At 39.7% G+C, this 16,271-nt stretch overlaps 6 non-coding genes across 6 annotated transcripts; all 6 read right to left on the bottom strand.

The window, feature by feature from the left end:
- Window positions 1-1,988: 1,988 nt before the first annotated feature.
- trnaf-gaa (transfer RNA phenylalanine (anticodon GAA)) lies at window positions 1,989-2,061 on the bottom strand. Its single transcript has one exon. It is a non-coding gene; the product is annotated as a tRNA-Phe (tRNA).
- A 2,382-nt stretch (window positions 2,062-4,443) lies between these two features.
- Window positions 4,444-4,516, bottom strand: trnaf-gaa (transfer RNA phenylalanine (anticodon GAA)). Its single transcript has one exon. It is a non-coding gene; the product is annotated as a tRNA-Phe (tRNA).
- Window positions 4,517-6,877: 2,361 nt separating this feature from the next.
- Window positions 6,878-6,950, bottom strand: trnaf-gaa (transfer RNA phenylalanine (anticodon GAA)). The gene has a single exon. It is a non-coding gene; the product is annotated as a tRNA-Phe (tRNA).
- Window positions 6,951-9,299: 2,349 nt separating this feature from the next.
- On the bottom strand, window positions 9,300-9,372 carry trnaf-gaa (transfer RNA phenylalanine (anticodon GAA)). The gene has a single exon. It is a non-coding gene; the product is annotated as a tRNA-Phe (tRNA).
- Window positions 9,373-11,531: 2,159 nt separating this feature from the next.
- On the bottom strand, window positions 11,532-11,604 carry trnaf-gaa (transfer RNA phenylalanine (anticodon GAA)). The gene has a single exon. It is a non-coding gene; the product is annotated as a tRNA-Phe (tRNA).
- A 2,431-nt stretch (window positions 11,605-14,035) lies between these two features.
- On the bottom strand, window positions 14,036-14,108 carry trnaf-gaa (transfer RNA phenylalanine (anticodon GAA)). Its single transcript has one exon. It is a non-coding gene; the product is annotated as a tRNA-Phe (tRNA).
- Between the last annotated feature and the right edge of the window lie 2,163 nt (window positions 14,109-16,271).

Genomic DNA, 16,271 nt, shown 5'->3' with positions numbered 1-16,271 from the left:
TGTGTGTGTGTGTGTGTGTGTGTGTGTGTGTGTCCCATATTGCTTGTTTAATGTTGGGGTATTCAAATGGAAAATGAGAACTTATGCTTTTAACATGGGAAGTTAAACACACTGCCTGCACAAAAGAAAATAACTCTCCCATACCATCACGCCATTGGAGCGTGTTGGTGACTGCCTAATGCCCATCATCAGTGTGGAGTGTTCCACAACGTTGAGCCTAGTTAGTCCTCATCAGTCATATTTTGAGCTTGTAATACATGTTGAATTGGCATTGGTGGTCCGGCATGAGGGTGTAAACACACCAAACTGACATAAATTTTGAGGGTGAAAACACACCAAAATCAACAGCTCATTCCTCATCACCTGTACAAAGGAAACTGGTTGACTGCAATGTCAGGTTCATTCGCAAGTTTGTAGGGTTTCCTAAATGTAAAATTATGCTCCTGAGGCTTTAACCCTTATAATCACCTGCTTTGGGTAGGAGAAGCTGCTATAATTTAACAGATACTCTAGATTGAAAGCACTTTCTAAGTCACCAGCAGAATGTCTTTTATGAATCAAAACATGTTAACTGCATTTATGTTGAGTGTCAGTGTCAGGCAGGGAAGGAGGCAGGGAGCATGCAGGAAGGAAGCAGTATTTACAGCTGCATTGATAGGTGCATGCAGTCATAGAAGAGTCTTAATAGAGTCTCATGCACCCCAGAAATGGGATAGGCCTTATTCACTCTGAAAACTACACTTGCCCTCTTGTGGACTTAACATAAGTTCACAAATGAATCTATTCATTTGAATGTTTCTGGGCTGGATAAGAGGAAACTTTTAATAGGAAGTCAAAATAATTTTGATGGCAGTGAACAGTTCTAGCTTAGGGCTCAAATAATTGGGATTGACCACAATAGACATATTGTATATATTATATAATATCATATGTTGTATAGTAGAGGTGAAAATAGCTTTGGAAATTGGTTAATAAAATAAATAAACTTTCGTTTGTGAACCTATCTTGAGATTCTAAATGTGACTCTTTGAATGTGACTCCAATAAAAATACTTTCATTCTTCTTGGCTCAAGTGGTAGAGCGCTTGCTTAACATGCGACAGTTAGTGGCATGGATGTCTACCTTCTCCAGTGTGTCTTAGCAGCATTGATACACTCTTCGGATGAGTGTGTTGCTCACTGTTGTTAGAATACAATATTTTGGAAGGTGTTTTCACATTATGCAATGAGAGAGGTAGTGGGATCATTGTCCGCATTCTCCAGTACGTCTCTTCTGCAGTGTTACACGTTAAGGATAAGTATGATGCTCAATGTCTTTAGAATTCAAAATCTCCAGTGCCTCTCTTCTGCAGTGGTACACATTAAGGATAAGTATGTTGGTTGCTGTATTTAGTGTACAATGTTTTGTTTTTTTGCCATTATGCGATGCCTCTTGGTAGAGTGTGATTTTCAAGAACTTTAGGAAGCAAATTACTTCTTTACATCACCTGTTTAGGTAGAACAAAGCCTGTCCATGAGCCAAAGCTAGCTGAAGTAGGCCCCATTCCATGAAAACATAGGAGTGGTGTGAAACAGGATTCCTATAATATTGTACCAAGCATACATGCAAGTTGACGCCGACCCTTCCCTTGTCCAGCTTACAACTAATGAGCTACATTTCAAAAGCGTTTGTGCAGAAGCCACTCTTCAAGCGCCTCTATGTGCAGTGATGAAACATATGATAAGATATTGCAAGTTTCAGGAAATTTTAAATAGGGTCACTGAATTCAAAGTCTTTAGTCCTATTACGCCATGAAAACTTCTGATAGCATAAAAACAGCAACGTCGCAATCATTTTTTAGTAAAAGAAGCTAAAGGTTTATGAAGTACACTTCCGATTGCATAAAAACAGCAACGTCGCAATCATTTTTTAGTAAAAGAACGTAAAGGTTTATGAAGTACACATAAAAAAAAGCACACCATCGGAAGAGGAAATCAGTACCGCACAGTTGCCGAAACCCGGGATTGAACCAGGGACCTTTAGATCTTCAGTCTAACGCTCTCCCAGCTGAGCTATTTCGGCTAGACCGCATGTGCATTTGCCTCCTTACGATGAAAATGCTACCAATAAATGTAATCCCATTTACAATATTGCATACACACAGAACACAATGACTTTACCACTGTGAAATCCATGGACCACTCGGCAGGACCTCACGGCGCAGTCATGCCTTGAGGTGCACAGGGCGAAACTACACCTGTAGTGAGTAATTACAGCTAACAAGCAACTAACAACTAGGTTCAGATAATTAGCCTTGAATTTTACAGAATCTAAGGCAAAAGGAAGTAAACTCAGAACGTACCTTAACCAAGCAGAGAATAATCCAACAAGAAAAACCAAAGCACACAGGGCATAGGAAACAAGTTTGAACTTGTGTGAAAGAAGGGCTTGTGTGTCTGTGTGTGTGTGTCTGTGTGTGTGTGTGTGTGTGTGTGTGTGTGTGTGTGTCCCATATTGCTTGTTTAATGTTGGGGTATTCAAATGGAAAATGAGAACTTATGCTTTTAACATGGGAAGTTAAACACACTGCCTGCACAAAAGAAAATAACTCTCCCATACCATCACGCCATTGGAGAGTGTTGGTGACTGACTAATGCCCATCATCAGTGTGGAGTGTTCCACAACGTTGAGCCTAGTTAGTCCTCATCAGTCATATTTTGAGCTTGTAATACATGTTGAATTGGCATTGGTGGTCCGGCATGAGGGTGTAAACACACCAAACTGACAACAATTTTGAGGGTGAAAACACACCAAAATCAACAGCTCATTCCTCATCACCTGTACAAAGGAAACTGGTTGACTGCAATGTCAGGTTCATTCGCAAGTTTGTAGGGTTTCCTAAATGTAAAATAATGCTCCTGAGGCTTTAACCCTTATAATCACCTGCTTTGGGTAGGAGAAGCTGCTATAATTTAACAGATACTCTAGATTGAAAGCACTTTCTAAGTCACCAGCAGAATGTCTTTTATGAATCAAAACATGTTAACTGCATTTATGTTGAGTGTCAGTGTCAGGCAGGGAAGGAGGCAGGGAGCATGCAGGAAGGAAGCAGTATTTACAGCTGCATTGATAGGTGCATGCAGTCATAGAAGAGTCTTAATAGAGTCTCATGCACCCCAGAAATGGGATAGGCCTTATTCAGTCTGAAAACTACACTTGCCCTCTTGTGGACTTAACATAAGTTCACAAATGAATCTATTCATTTGAATGTTTCTGGGCTGGATAAGAGGAAACTTTTAATAGGAAGTCAAAATAATTTTGATTTGCAGTGAACAGTTCTAGCTTAGTGCTCAAATAATTGGGATTGACCACAATAGACATATTGTATATATTGTATAATATCATATGTTGTATAGTAGAGGTGAAAATAGCTTTGGAAATTGGTTAATAAAATAAATAAACTTTCGTTTGTGAACCTATCTTGAGATTCTAAATGTGACTCTTTGAATGTGACTCCAATAAAAATACTTTCATTCTTCTTGGCTCAAGTGGTAGAGCGCTTGCTTAACATGCGACAGTTAGTGGCATGGATGTCTACCTTCTCCAGTGTGTCTTAGCAGCATTGATACACTCTTCGGATGAGTGTGTTGCTCACTGTTGTTAGAATACAATATTTTGGAAGGTGTTTTCACATTATGCAATGAGAGAGGTAGTGGGATCATTGTCCGCATTCTCCAGTACGTCTCTTCTGCAGTGTTACACGTTAAGGATAAGTATGATGCTCAATGTCTTTAGAATTCAAAATCTCCAGTGCCTCTCTTCTGCAGTGGTACACATTAAGGATAAGTATATTGGTTGCTGTATTTAGTGTACAATGTTTTGTTTTTTTGCCATTATGCGATGCCTCTTGGTAGAGTGTGATTTTCAAGAACTTTAGGAAGCAAATGACTTCTTTACATCACCTGTTTTGGTAGAACAAAGCCCGTCCATGAGCCAAAGCTAGCTGAAGTAGGCCCCATTCCATGAAAACATAGGAGTGGTGTGAAACAGGATTCCTATAATATTGTACCAAGCATACATGCAAGTTGACGCCGATCCTTCCCTTGTCCAGCTTACAACTAATGAGCTACATTTCAAAAGCGTTTGTGCAGAAGCCACTCTTCAAGCACCTCTATGTGCAGTGATGAAACATATGATAAGATATTGCAAGTTTCAGGAAATTTTAAATAGGGTCACTGAATTCAAATTCTTTAGTGCTATTACGCCATGAAAACTTCCGATAGTATAAAAACAGCAACGTCGCAATCATTTTTTAGTAAAAGAAGGTAAAGGTTTATGAAGTACACTTCCGATTGCATAAAAACAGCAACGTCGCAATCATTTTTTAGTAAAAGAACGTAAAGGTTTATGAAGTACACATAAAAAAAAGCACACCATCGGAAGAGGAAATCAGCACCGCACAGTTGCCGAAACCCGGGATTGAAGCAGGGACCTTTAGATCTTCAGTCTAACGCTCTCCCAGCTGAGCTATTTCGGCTAGACCGCATGTGCATTTGCCTCCTTACGATTAAAATGCTACCAATAAATGTAATCCCATTTACAATATTGCATACACACAGAACACAATGACTTTACCACTGTGAAATCCATGGACCACTCGGCAGGACCTCACGGCGCAGTCATGCCTTGAGGTGCACAGGGCGAAACTACACCTGTAGTGAGTAATTACAGCTAACAAGCAACTAACAACTAGGTTCAGATAATTAGCCTTGAATTTTACAGAATCTAAGGCAAAAATAAGTAAACTCAGAACCTACCTTAACCAAGCAGAGAATAATCCAACGAGAAAAACCAAAGCACACAGGGCACAGGAAACAAGTTTGAACTTGTGTGAAAGAAGGGCTTTTGTGGGTGTGTGTGTGTGGGTGTGTGTGTGTGTGTGTCCCATATTGCTTGTTTAATGTTGGGGTATTCAAATGGAAAATGAGAACTTATGCTTTTAACATGGGAAGTTAAACACACTGCCTGCACAAAAGAAAATAACTCTCCCATACCATCACGCCATTGGAGAGTGTTGGTGACTGCCTAATGCCCATCATCAGTGTGGAGTGTTCCACAACGTTGAGCCTAGTTAGTCCTCATCAGTCATATTTTGAGCTTGTAATACATGTTGAATTGGCATTGGTGGTCCGGCATGAGGGTGTAAACACACCAAACTGACATCAATTTTGAGGGTGAAAACACACCAAAATCAACAGCTCATTCCTCATCACCTGTACAAAGGAAACTGGTTGACTGCAATGTCAGGTTCATTCGCAAGTTTGTAGGGTTTCCTAAATGTAAAATAATGCTCCTGAGGCTTTAACCCTTATAATCACCTGCTTTGGGTAGGAGAAGCTGCTATAATTTAACAGATACTCTAGATTGAAAGCACTTTCTAAGTCACCAGCAGAATGTCTTTTATGAATCAAAACATGTTAACTGCATTTATGTTGAGTGTCAGTGTCAGGCAGGGAAGGAGGCAGGGAGCATGCAGGAAGGAAGCAGTATTTACAGCTGCATTGATAGGTGCATGCAGTCATAGAAGAGTCTTAATAGAGTCTCATGCACCCCAGAAATGGGATAGGCCTTATTCACTCTGAAAACTACACTTGCCCTCTTGTGGACTTAACATAAGTTCACAAATGAATCTATTCATTTGAATGTTTCTGGGCTGGATAAGAGGAAACTTTTAATAGGAAGTCAAAATAATTTTGATGGCAGTGAACAGTTCTAGCTTAGTGCTCAAATAATTGGGATTGACCACAATAGACATATTGTATATATTATATAATATCATATGTTGTATAGTAGAGGTGAAAATAGCTTTGGAAATTGGTTAATAAAATAAATAAACTTTCGTTTGTGAACCTATCTTGAGATTCTAAATGTGACTCTTTGAATGTGACTCCAATAAAAATACTTTCATTCTTCTTGGCTCAAGTGGTAGAGCGCTTGCTTAACATGCGACAGTTAGTGGCATGGATGTCTACCTTCTCCAGTGTGTCTTAGCAGCATTGATACACTCTTCGGATGAGTGTGTTGCTCACTGTTGTTAGAATACAATATTTTGGAAGGTGTTTTCACATTATGCAATGAGAGAGGTAGTGGGATCATTGTCCGCATTCTCCAGTACGTCTCTTCTGCAGTGTTACACGTTATGGATAAGTATGATGCTCAATGTCTTTAGAATTCAAAATCTCCAGTGCATCTCTTCTGCAGTGGTACACATTAAGGATAAGTATGTTGGTTGCTGTATTTAGTGTACAATGTTTTGTTTTTTTGCCATTATGCGATGCCTCTTGGTAGAGTGTGATTTTCAAGAACTTTAGGAAGCAAATGACTTCTTTACATCACCTGTTTTGGTAGAACAAAGCCCGTCCATGAGCCAAAGCTAGCTGAAGTAGGCCCCATTCCATGAAAACATAGGAGTGGTGTGAAACAGGATTCCTATAATATTGTACCAAGCATACATGCAAGTTGACGCCGACCCTTCCCTTGTCCAGCTTACAACTAATGAGCTACATTTCAAAAGCGTTTGTGCAGAAGCCACTCTTCAAGCACCTCTATGTGCAGTGATGAAACATATGATAAGATATTGCAAGTTTCAGGAAATTTTAAATAGGGTCACTGAATTCAAATTCTTTAGTGCTATTACGCCATGAAAACTTCCGATAGTATAAAAACAGCAACGTCGCAATCATTATTTAGTAAAAGAAGGTAAAGGTTTATGAAGTACACTTCCGATTGCATAAAAACAGCAACGTCGCAATCATTTTTTAGTAAAAGAACGTAAAGGTTTATGAAGTACACATAAAAAAAAGCACACCATCGGAAGAGGAAATCAGTACCGCACAGTTGCCGAAACCCGGGATTGAACCAGGGACCTTTAGATCTTCTGTCTAACGCTCTCCCAGCTGAGCTATTTCTGCCAGACCGCATGTGCATTTGCCTCCTTACGATGAAAATGCTACCAATAAATGTAATCCCATTTACAATATTGCATACACACAGAACACAATGACTTTACCACTGTGAAATCCATGGACCAATCGGCAGGACCTCACGGCGCAGTCATGCCTTGAGGTGCACAGGGCGAAACTACACCTGTAGTGAGTAATTACAGCTAACAAGCAACTAACAACTAGGTTCAGATAATTAGCCTTGAATTTTACAGAATCTAAGGCAAAAGTAAGTAAACTCAGAACCTACCTTAACCAGGCAGAGAATAATCCAACGAGAAAAACCAAAGCACACAGGGCACAGGAAACAAGTTTGAACTTGTTTGAAAGAAGGGCTTGTGTGTGTGTGTGTGTGTGTGTGTGTCCCATATTGCTTGTTTAATGTTGGGGTATTCAAATGGAAAATGAGAACTTATGCTTTTAACATGGGAAGTTAAACACACTGCCTGCAGAAAATAAAATAACTCTCCCATACCATCACGCCATTGGAGAGTGTTGGTGACTGCCTAATGCCCATCATCAGTGTGGAGTGTTCCACAACGTTGAGCCTAGTTAGTCCTCATCAGTCATATTTTGAGCTTGTAATACATGTTGAATTGGCATTGGTGGTCCGGCATGAGGGTGTAAACACACCAAACTGACATCAATTTTGAGGGTGAAAACACACCTAAATCAACAGCTCATTCCTCATCACCTGTACAAAGGAAACTGGTTGACTGCAATGTCAGGTTCATTCGCAAGTTTGTAGGGTTTCCTAAATGTAAAATAATGCTCCTGAGGCTTTAACCCTTATAATCACCTGCTTTGGGTAGGAGAAGCTGCTATAATTTAACAGATACTCTAGATTGAAAGCACTTTCTAAATCACCAGCAGAATGTCTTTTATGAATCAAAACATGTTAACTGCATTTATGTTGAGTGTCAGTGTCAGGCAGGGAAGGAGGCAGGGAGCATGCAGGAAGGAAGCAGTATTTACAGCTGCATTGATAGGTGCATGCAGTCATAGAAGAGTCTTAATAGAGTCTCATGCACCCCAGAAATGGGATAGGCCTTATTCACTCTGAAAACTACACTTGCCCTCTTGTGGACTTAACATAAGTTCACAAATGAATCTATTCATTTGAATGTTTCTGGGCTGGATAAGAGGAAACTTTTAATAGGAAGTCAAAATAATTTTGATGGCAGTGAACAGTTCTAGCTTAGTGCTCAAATAATTGGGATTGACCACAATAGACATATTGTATATATTATATAATATCAAATATTGTATAGTAGAGGTGAAAATAGCTTTGGAAATTGGTTAATAAAATAAATAAACTTTCGTTTGTGAACCTATCTTGAGATTCTAAATGTGACTCTTTGAATGTGACTCCAATAAAACCTCTTTCATTCTTCTTGGCTCAAGTGGTAGAGCGCTTGCTTAACATGCGACAGTTAGTGGCATGGATGTCTACCTTCTCCAGTGTGTCTTAGCAGCATTGATACACTCTTCGGATGAGTGTGTTGCTCACTGTTGTTAGAATACAATATTTTGGAAGGTGTTTTCACATTATGCAATGAGAGAGGTAGTGGGATCATTGTCCGCATTCTCCAGTACGTCTCTTCTGCAGTGTTACACGTTAAGGATAAGTATGATGCTCAATGTCTTTAGAATTCAAAATCTACAGTGCATCTCTTCTGCAGTGGTACACATTAAGGATAAGTATGTTGGTTGCTGTATTTAGTGTACAATGTTTTGTTTTTTTGCCATTATGCGATGCCTCTTGGTAGAGTGTGATTTTCAAGAACTTTAGGAAGCAAATGACTTCTTTACATCACCTGTTTAGGTAGAACAAAGCCTGTCCATGAGCCAAAGCTAGCTGAAGTAGGCCCCATTCCATGAAAACATAGGAGTGGTGTGAAACAGGATTCCTATAATATTGTACCAAGCATACATGCAAGTTGACGCCGACCCTTCCCTTGTCCAGCTTACAACTAATGAGCTACATTTCAAAAGCGTTTGTGCAGAAGCCACTCTTCAAGCGCCTCTATGTGCAGTGATGAAACATATGATAAGATATTGCAAGTTTCAGGAAATTTTAAATAGGGTCACTGAATTCAAAGTCTTTAGTGCTATTACGCCATGAATACTTCCGATAGCATAAAAACAGCAACGTCGCAATCATTTTTTAGTAAAAGAAGGTAAAGGTTTATGAAGTACACTTCCGATTGCATAAAAACAGCAACGTCGCAATCATTTTTTAGTAAAAGAACGTAAAGGTTTATGAAGTACACATAAAAAAAAGCACACCATCGGAAGAGGAAATCAGCACCGCACAGTTGCCGAAACCCAGGATTGAACCAGGGACCTTTAGATCTTCAGTCTAACGCTCTCCCAGCTGAGCTATTTCGGCTAGACCTCATCTGCATTTGCCTCCAAGCAGAGAATAATCCAACGAGAAAAACCAAAGCACACAGGGCACAGGAAACAAGTTTGAACTTGTGTGAAAGAAGGGCTTGTGTGTGTGTGTGTGTGTGTGTGTGTGTGTGTGTGTGTGTGTGTGTGTGTGTGTGTGTGTGTGTGTGTGTGTGTGTGTGTGTGTGTGTGTGTGTGTGTGTCCCATATTGCTGTTTAATGTTGGGGTATTCAAATGGAAATTGAGAACTTATGCTTTTAACATGGGAAGTTAAACACACTGCCTGCACAAAAGAAAATAACTCTCCCATACCATCACGCCATTGGAGAGTGTTGGTGACTGCCTAATGCCCATCATCAGTGTGGAGTGTTCCACAACGTTGAGCCTAGTTAGTCCTCATCAGTCATATTTTGAGCTTGTAATACATGTTGAATTGGCATTGGTGGTCCGGCATGAGGGTGTAAACACACCAAACTGACATCAATTTTGAGGGTGAAAACACACCAAAATCAACAGCTCATTCCTCATCACCTGTACAAAGGAAACTGGTTGACTGCAATGTCAGGTTCATTCGCAAGTTTGTAGGGTTTCCTAAATGTAAAATAATGCTCCTGAGGCTTTAACCCTTATAATCACCTGCTTTGGGTAGGAGAAGCTGCTATAATTTAACAGATACTCTAGATTGAAAGCACTTTCTAAATCACCAGCAGAATGTCTTTTATGAATCAAAACATGTTAACTGCATTTATGTTGAGTGTCAGTGTCAGGCAGGGAAGGAGGCAGGGAGCATGAAGGAAGGAAGCAGTATTTACAGCTGCATTGATAGGTGCATGCAGTCATAGAAGAGTCTTAATAGAGTCTCATGCACCCCAGAAATGGGATAGGCCTTATTCACTCTGAAAACTACACTTGCCCTCTTGTGGACTTAACATAAGTTCACAAATGAATCTATTCATTTGAATGTTTCTGGGCTGGATAAGAGGAAACTTTTAATAGGAAGTCAAAATAATTTTGATGGCAGTGAACAGTTCTAGCTTAGTGCTCAAATAATTGGGATTGACCACAATAGACATATTGTATATATTATATAATATCATATGTTGTATAGCAGAGGTGAAAATAGCTTTGGAAATTGGTTAATAAAATAAATAAACTTTCGTTTGTGAACCTATCTTGAGATTCTAAATGTGACTCTTTGAATGTGACTCCAATAAAACCTCTTTCATTCTTCTTGGCTCAAGTGGTAGCGCGCTTGCTTAACATGCGACAGTTAGTGGCATGGATGTCTGCCTTCTCCAGTGTGTCTTAGCAGCATTGATACACTCTTCGGATGAGTGTGTTGCTCACTGTTGTTAGAATACAATATTTTGGAAGGTGTTTTCACATTATGCAATGAGAGAGGTAGTGGGATCATTGTCCGCATTCTCCAGTACGTCTCTTCTGCAGTGTTACACGTTAAGGATAAGTATGATGCTCAATGTCTTTAGAATTCAAAATCTACAGTGCATCTCTTCTGCAGTGGTACACATTAAGGATAAGTATGTTGGTTGCTGTATTTAGTGTACAATGTTTTGTTTTTTTGCCATTATGCGATGCCTCTTGGTAGAGTGTGATTTTCAAGAACTTTAGGAAGCAAATGACTTCTTTACATCACCTGTTTAGGTAGAACAAAGCCTGTCCATGAGCCAAAGCTAGCTGAAGTAGGCCCCATTCCATGAAAACATAGGAGTGGTGTGAAACAGGATTCCTATAATATTGTACCAAGCATACATGCAAGTTGACGCCGACCCTTCCCTTGTCCAGCTTACAACTAATGAGCTACATTTCAAAAGCGTTTGTGCAGAAGCCACTCTTCAAGCGCCTCTATGTGCAGTGATGAAACATATGATAAGATATTGCAAGTTTCAGGAAATTTTAAATAGGGTCACTGAATTCAAAGTCTTTAGTGCTATTACGCCATGAATACTTCCGATAGCATAAAAACAGCAACGTCGCAATCATTTTTTAGTAAAAGAAGGTAAAGGTTTATGAAGTACACTTCCGATTGCATAAAAACAGCAACGTCGCAATCATTTTTTAGTAAAAGAACGTAAAGGTTTATGAAGTACACATAAAAAAAAGCACACCATCGGAAGAGGAAATCAGTACCGCACAGTTGCCGAAACCCGGGATTGAACCAGGGACCTTTAGATCTTCAGTCTAACGCTCTCCCAGCTGAGCTATTTCTGCTAGACCGCATGTGCATTTGCCTCCTTACGATGAAAATGCTACCAATAAATGTAATCCCATTTACAATATTGCATACACACAGAACACAATGACTTTACCACTGTGAAATCCATGGACCACTCGGCAGAACCTCACGGCGCAGTCATGCCTTGAGGTGCACAGGGCGAAACTACACCTGTAGTGAGTAATTACAGCTAACAAGCAACTAACAACTAGGTTCAGATAATTAGCCTTGAATTTTACAGAATCTAAGGCAAAAGTAAGTAAACTCAGAACCTACCTTAACCAGGCAGAGAATAATCCAACGAGAAAACCCAAAGCACACAGGGCACAGGAAACAAGTTTGAACTTGTGTGAAAGAAGGGCTTGTGTGGGTGTGTGTGGGTGTGTGTGTGTGTGTGTGTGTGTGTGTGTGTGTGTGTGTGTGTGTGTGTGTGTGTGTGTGTGTGTGTGTGTGTGTGTGTGTGTGTGTGTGTCCCATATTGCTTGTTTAATGTTGGGGTATTCAAATGGAAAATGAGAACTTATGCTTTTAACATGGGAAGTTAAACACACTGCCTGCACAAAAGAAAATAACTCTCCCATACCATCACGCCATTGGAGAGTGTTGGTGACTGCCTAATGCCCATCATCAGTGTGGAGTGTTCCACAACGTTGAGCCTAGTTAGTCCTCATCAGTCATATTTTGAGCTTGTAATACATGTTGAATTGGCATTGGTGGTCCGGCATGAGGGTGTAAACACACCAAACTGACATCAATTTTGAGGGTGAAAACACACCAAAATCAACAGCTCATTCCTCATCACCTGTACAAAGGAAACTGGTTGACTGCAATGTCAGGTTCATTCGCAAGTTTGTAGGGTTTCCTAAATGTAAAATAATGCTCCTGAGGCTTTAACCCTTATAATTACCTGCTTTGGGTAGGAGAAGCTGCTATAATTTAACAGATACTCTAGATTGAAAGCACTTTCTAAATCACCAGCAGAATGTCTTTTATGAATCAAAACATGTTAACTGCATTTATGTTGAGTGTCAGTGTCAGGCAGGGAAGGAGGCAGGGAGCATGCAGGAAGGAAGCAGTATTTACAGCTGCATTGATAGGTGCATGCAGTCATAGAAGAGTCTTAATAGAGTCTCATGCACCCCAGAAATGGGATAGGCCTTATTCACTCTGAAAACTACACTTGCCCTCTTGTGGACTTAACATAAGTTCACAAATGAATCTATTCATTTGAATGTTTCTGGGCTGGATAAGAGGAAACTTTTAATAGGAAGTCAAAATAATTTTGATGGCAGTGAACAGTTCTAGCTTAGTGCTCAAATAATTGGGATTGACCACAATAGACATATTGTATATATTATATAATATCAAATATTGTATAGTAGAGGTGAAAATAGCTTTGGAAATTGGTTAATAAAATAAATAAACTTTCGTTTGTGAACCTATCTTGAGATTCTAAATGTGACTCTTTGAATGTGACTCCAATAAAACCTCTTTCATTCTTCTTGGCTCAAGTGGTAGAGCGCTTGCTTAACATGCGACAGTTAGTGGCATGGATGTCTACCTTCTCCAGTGTGTCTTAGCAGCATTGATACACTCTTCGGATGAGTGTGTTGCTCACTGTTGTTAGAATACAATATTTTGGAAGGTGTTTTCACATTATGCAATGAGAGAGGTAGTGGGATCATTGTCCGCATTCTCCAGTACGTCTCTTCTGCAGTGTTACACGTTAAGGATAAGTATGATGCTCAATGTCTTTAGAATTCAAAATCTACAGTGCATCTCTTCTGCAGTGGTACACATTAAGGATAAGTATGTTGGTTGCTGTATTTAGTGTACAATGTTTTGTTTTTTTGCCATTATGCGATGCCTCTTGGTAGAGTGTGATTTTCAAGAACTTTAGGAAGCAAATGACTTCTTTACATCACCTGTTTAGGTAGAACAAAGCCTGTCCATGAGCCAAAGCTAGCTGAAGTAGGCCCCATTCCATGAAAACATAGGAGTGGTGTGAAACAGGATTCCTATAATATTGTACCAAGCATACATGCAAGTTGACGCCGACCCTTCCCTTGTCCAGCTTACAACTAATGAGCTACATTTCAAAAGCGTTTGTGCAGAAGCCACTCTTCAAGCGCCTCTATGTGCAGTGATGAAACATATGATAAGATATTGCAAGTTTCAGGAAATTTTAAATAGGGTCACTGAATTCAAAGTCTTTAGTGCTATTACGCCATGAATACTTCCGATAGCATAAAAACAGCAACGTCGCAATCATTTTTTAGTAAAAGAAGGTAAAGGTTTATGAAGTACACTTCCGATTGCATAAAAACAGCAACGTCGCAATCATTTTTTAGTAAAAGAACGTAAAGGTTTATGAAGTACACATAAAAAAAAGCACACCATCGGAAGAGGAAATCAGCACCGCACAGTTGCCGAAACCCAGGATTGAACCAGGGACCTTTAGATCTTCAGTCTAACCCTCTCCCAGCTGAGCTATTTCGGCTAGACCTCATCTGCATTTGCCTCCAAGCAGAGAATAATCCAACGAGAAAAACCAAAGCACACAGGGCACAGGAAACAAGTTTGAACTTGTGTGAAAGAAGGGCTTGTGTGTGTGTGTGTGTGTGTGTGTGTGTGTGTGTGTGTGTGTGTGTGTGTGTGTGTGTGTGTGTGTGTGTGTGTGTGTGTGTGTGTGTGTGTGTGTGTGTGTGTCCCATATTGCTGTTTAATGTTGGGGTATTCAAATGGAAATTGAGAACTTATGCTTTTAACATGGGAAGTTAAACACACTGCCTGCACAAAAGAAAATAACTCTCCCATACCATCACGCCATTGGAGAGTGTTGGTGACTGCCTAATGCCCATCATCAGTGTGGAGTGTTCCACAACGTTGAGCCTAGTTAGTCCTCATCAGTCATATTTTGAGCTTGTAATACATGTTGAATTGGCATTGGTGGTCCGGCATGAGGGTGTAAACACACCAAACTGACATCAATTTTGAGGGTGAAAACACACCAAAATCAACAGCTCATTCCTCATCACCTGTACAAAGGAAACTGGTTGACTGCAATGTCAGGTTCATTCGCAAGTTTGTAGGGTTTCCTAAATGTAAAATAATGCTCCTGAGGCTTTAACCCTTATAATCACCTGCTTTGGGTAGGAGAAGCTGCTATAATTTAACAGATACTCTAGATTGAAAGCACTTTCTAAATCACCAGCAGAATGTCTTTTATGAATCAAAACATGTTAACTGCATTTATGTTGAGTGTCAGTGTCAGGCAGGGAAGGAGGCAGGGAGCATGAAGGAAGGAAGCAGTATTTACAGCTGCATTGATAGGTGCATGCAGTCATAGAAGAGTCTTAATAGAGTCTCATGCACCCCAGAAATGGGATAGGCCTTATTCACTCTGAAAACTACACTTGCCCTCTTGTGGACTTAACATAAGTTCACAAATGAATCTATTCATTTGAATGTTTCTGGGCTAGATAAGAGGAAACTTTTAATAGGAAGTCAAAATAATTTTGATGGCAGTGAACAGTTCTAGCTTAGTGCTCAAATAATTGGGATTGACCACAATAGACATATTGTATATATTATATAATATCATATGTTGTATAGCAGAGGTGAAAATAGCTTTGGAAATTGGTTAATAAAATAAATAAACTTTCGTTTGTGAACCTATCTTGAGATTCTAAATGTGACTCTTTGAATGTGACTCCAATAAAACCTCTTTCATTCTTCTTGGCTCAAGTGGTAGCGCGCTTGCTTAACATGCGACAGTTAGTGGCATGGATGTCTGCCTTCTCCAGTGTGTCTTAGCAGCATTGATACACTCTTCGGATGAGTGTGTTGCTCACTGTTGTTAGAATACAATATTTTGGAAGGTGTTTTCACATTATGCAATGAGAGAGGTAGTGGGATCATTGTCCGCATTCTCCAGTACGTCTCTTCTGCAGTGTTACACGTTAAGGATAAGTATGATGCTCAATGTCTTTAGAATTCAAAATCTACAGTGCATCTCTTCTGCAGTGGTACACATTAAGGATAAGTATGTTGGTTGCTGTATTTAGTGTACAATGTTTTGTTTTTTTGCCATTATGCGATGCCTCTTGGTAGAGTGTGATTTTCAAGAACTTTAGGAAGCAAATGACTTCTTTACATCACCTGTTTAGGTAGAACAAAGCCTGTCCATGAGCCAAAGCTAGCTGAAGTAGGCCCCATTCCATGAAAACATAGGAGTGGTGTGAAACAGGATTCCTATAATATTGTACCAAGCATACATGCAAGTTGACGCCGACCCTTCCCTTGTCCAGCTTACAACTAATGAGCTACATTTCAAAAGCGTTTGTGCAGAAGCCACTCTTCAAGCGCCTCTATGTGCAGTGATGAAACATATGATAAGATATTGCAAGTTTCAGGAAATTTTAAATAGGGTCACTGAATTCAAAGTCTTTAGTGCTATTACGCCATGAATACTTCCGATAGCATAAAAACAGCAACGTCGCAATCATTTTTTAGTAAAAGAAGGTAAAGGTTTATGAAGTACACTTCCGATTGCATAAAAACAGCAACGTCGCAATCATTTTTTAGTAAAAGAACGTAAAGGTTTATGAAGTACACATAAAAAAAAGCACACCATCGGAAGAGGAAATCAGTACCGCACAGT

The sequence above is a fragment of the Electrophorus electricus genome, chromosome 5, assembly GCF_041902795.1.
Source record: "Electrophorus electricus isolate QZ-2024a chromosome 5, ASM4190279v1, whole genome shotgun sequence".
Lineage (NCBI taxonomy): Eukaryota > Metazoa > Chordata > Actinopteri > Gymnotiformes > Gymnotidae > Electrophorus > Electrophorus electricus.
Note: the sequence above shows the minus strand (reverse complement) of the source record. Positions and strands in the feature narration are given on the sequence as shown.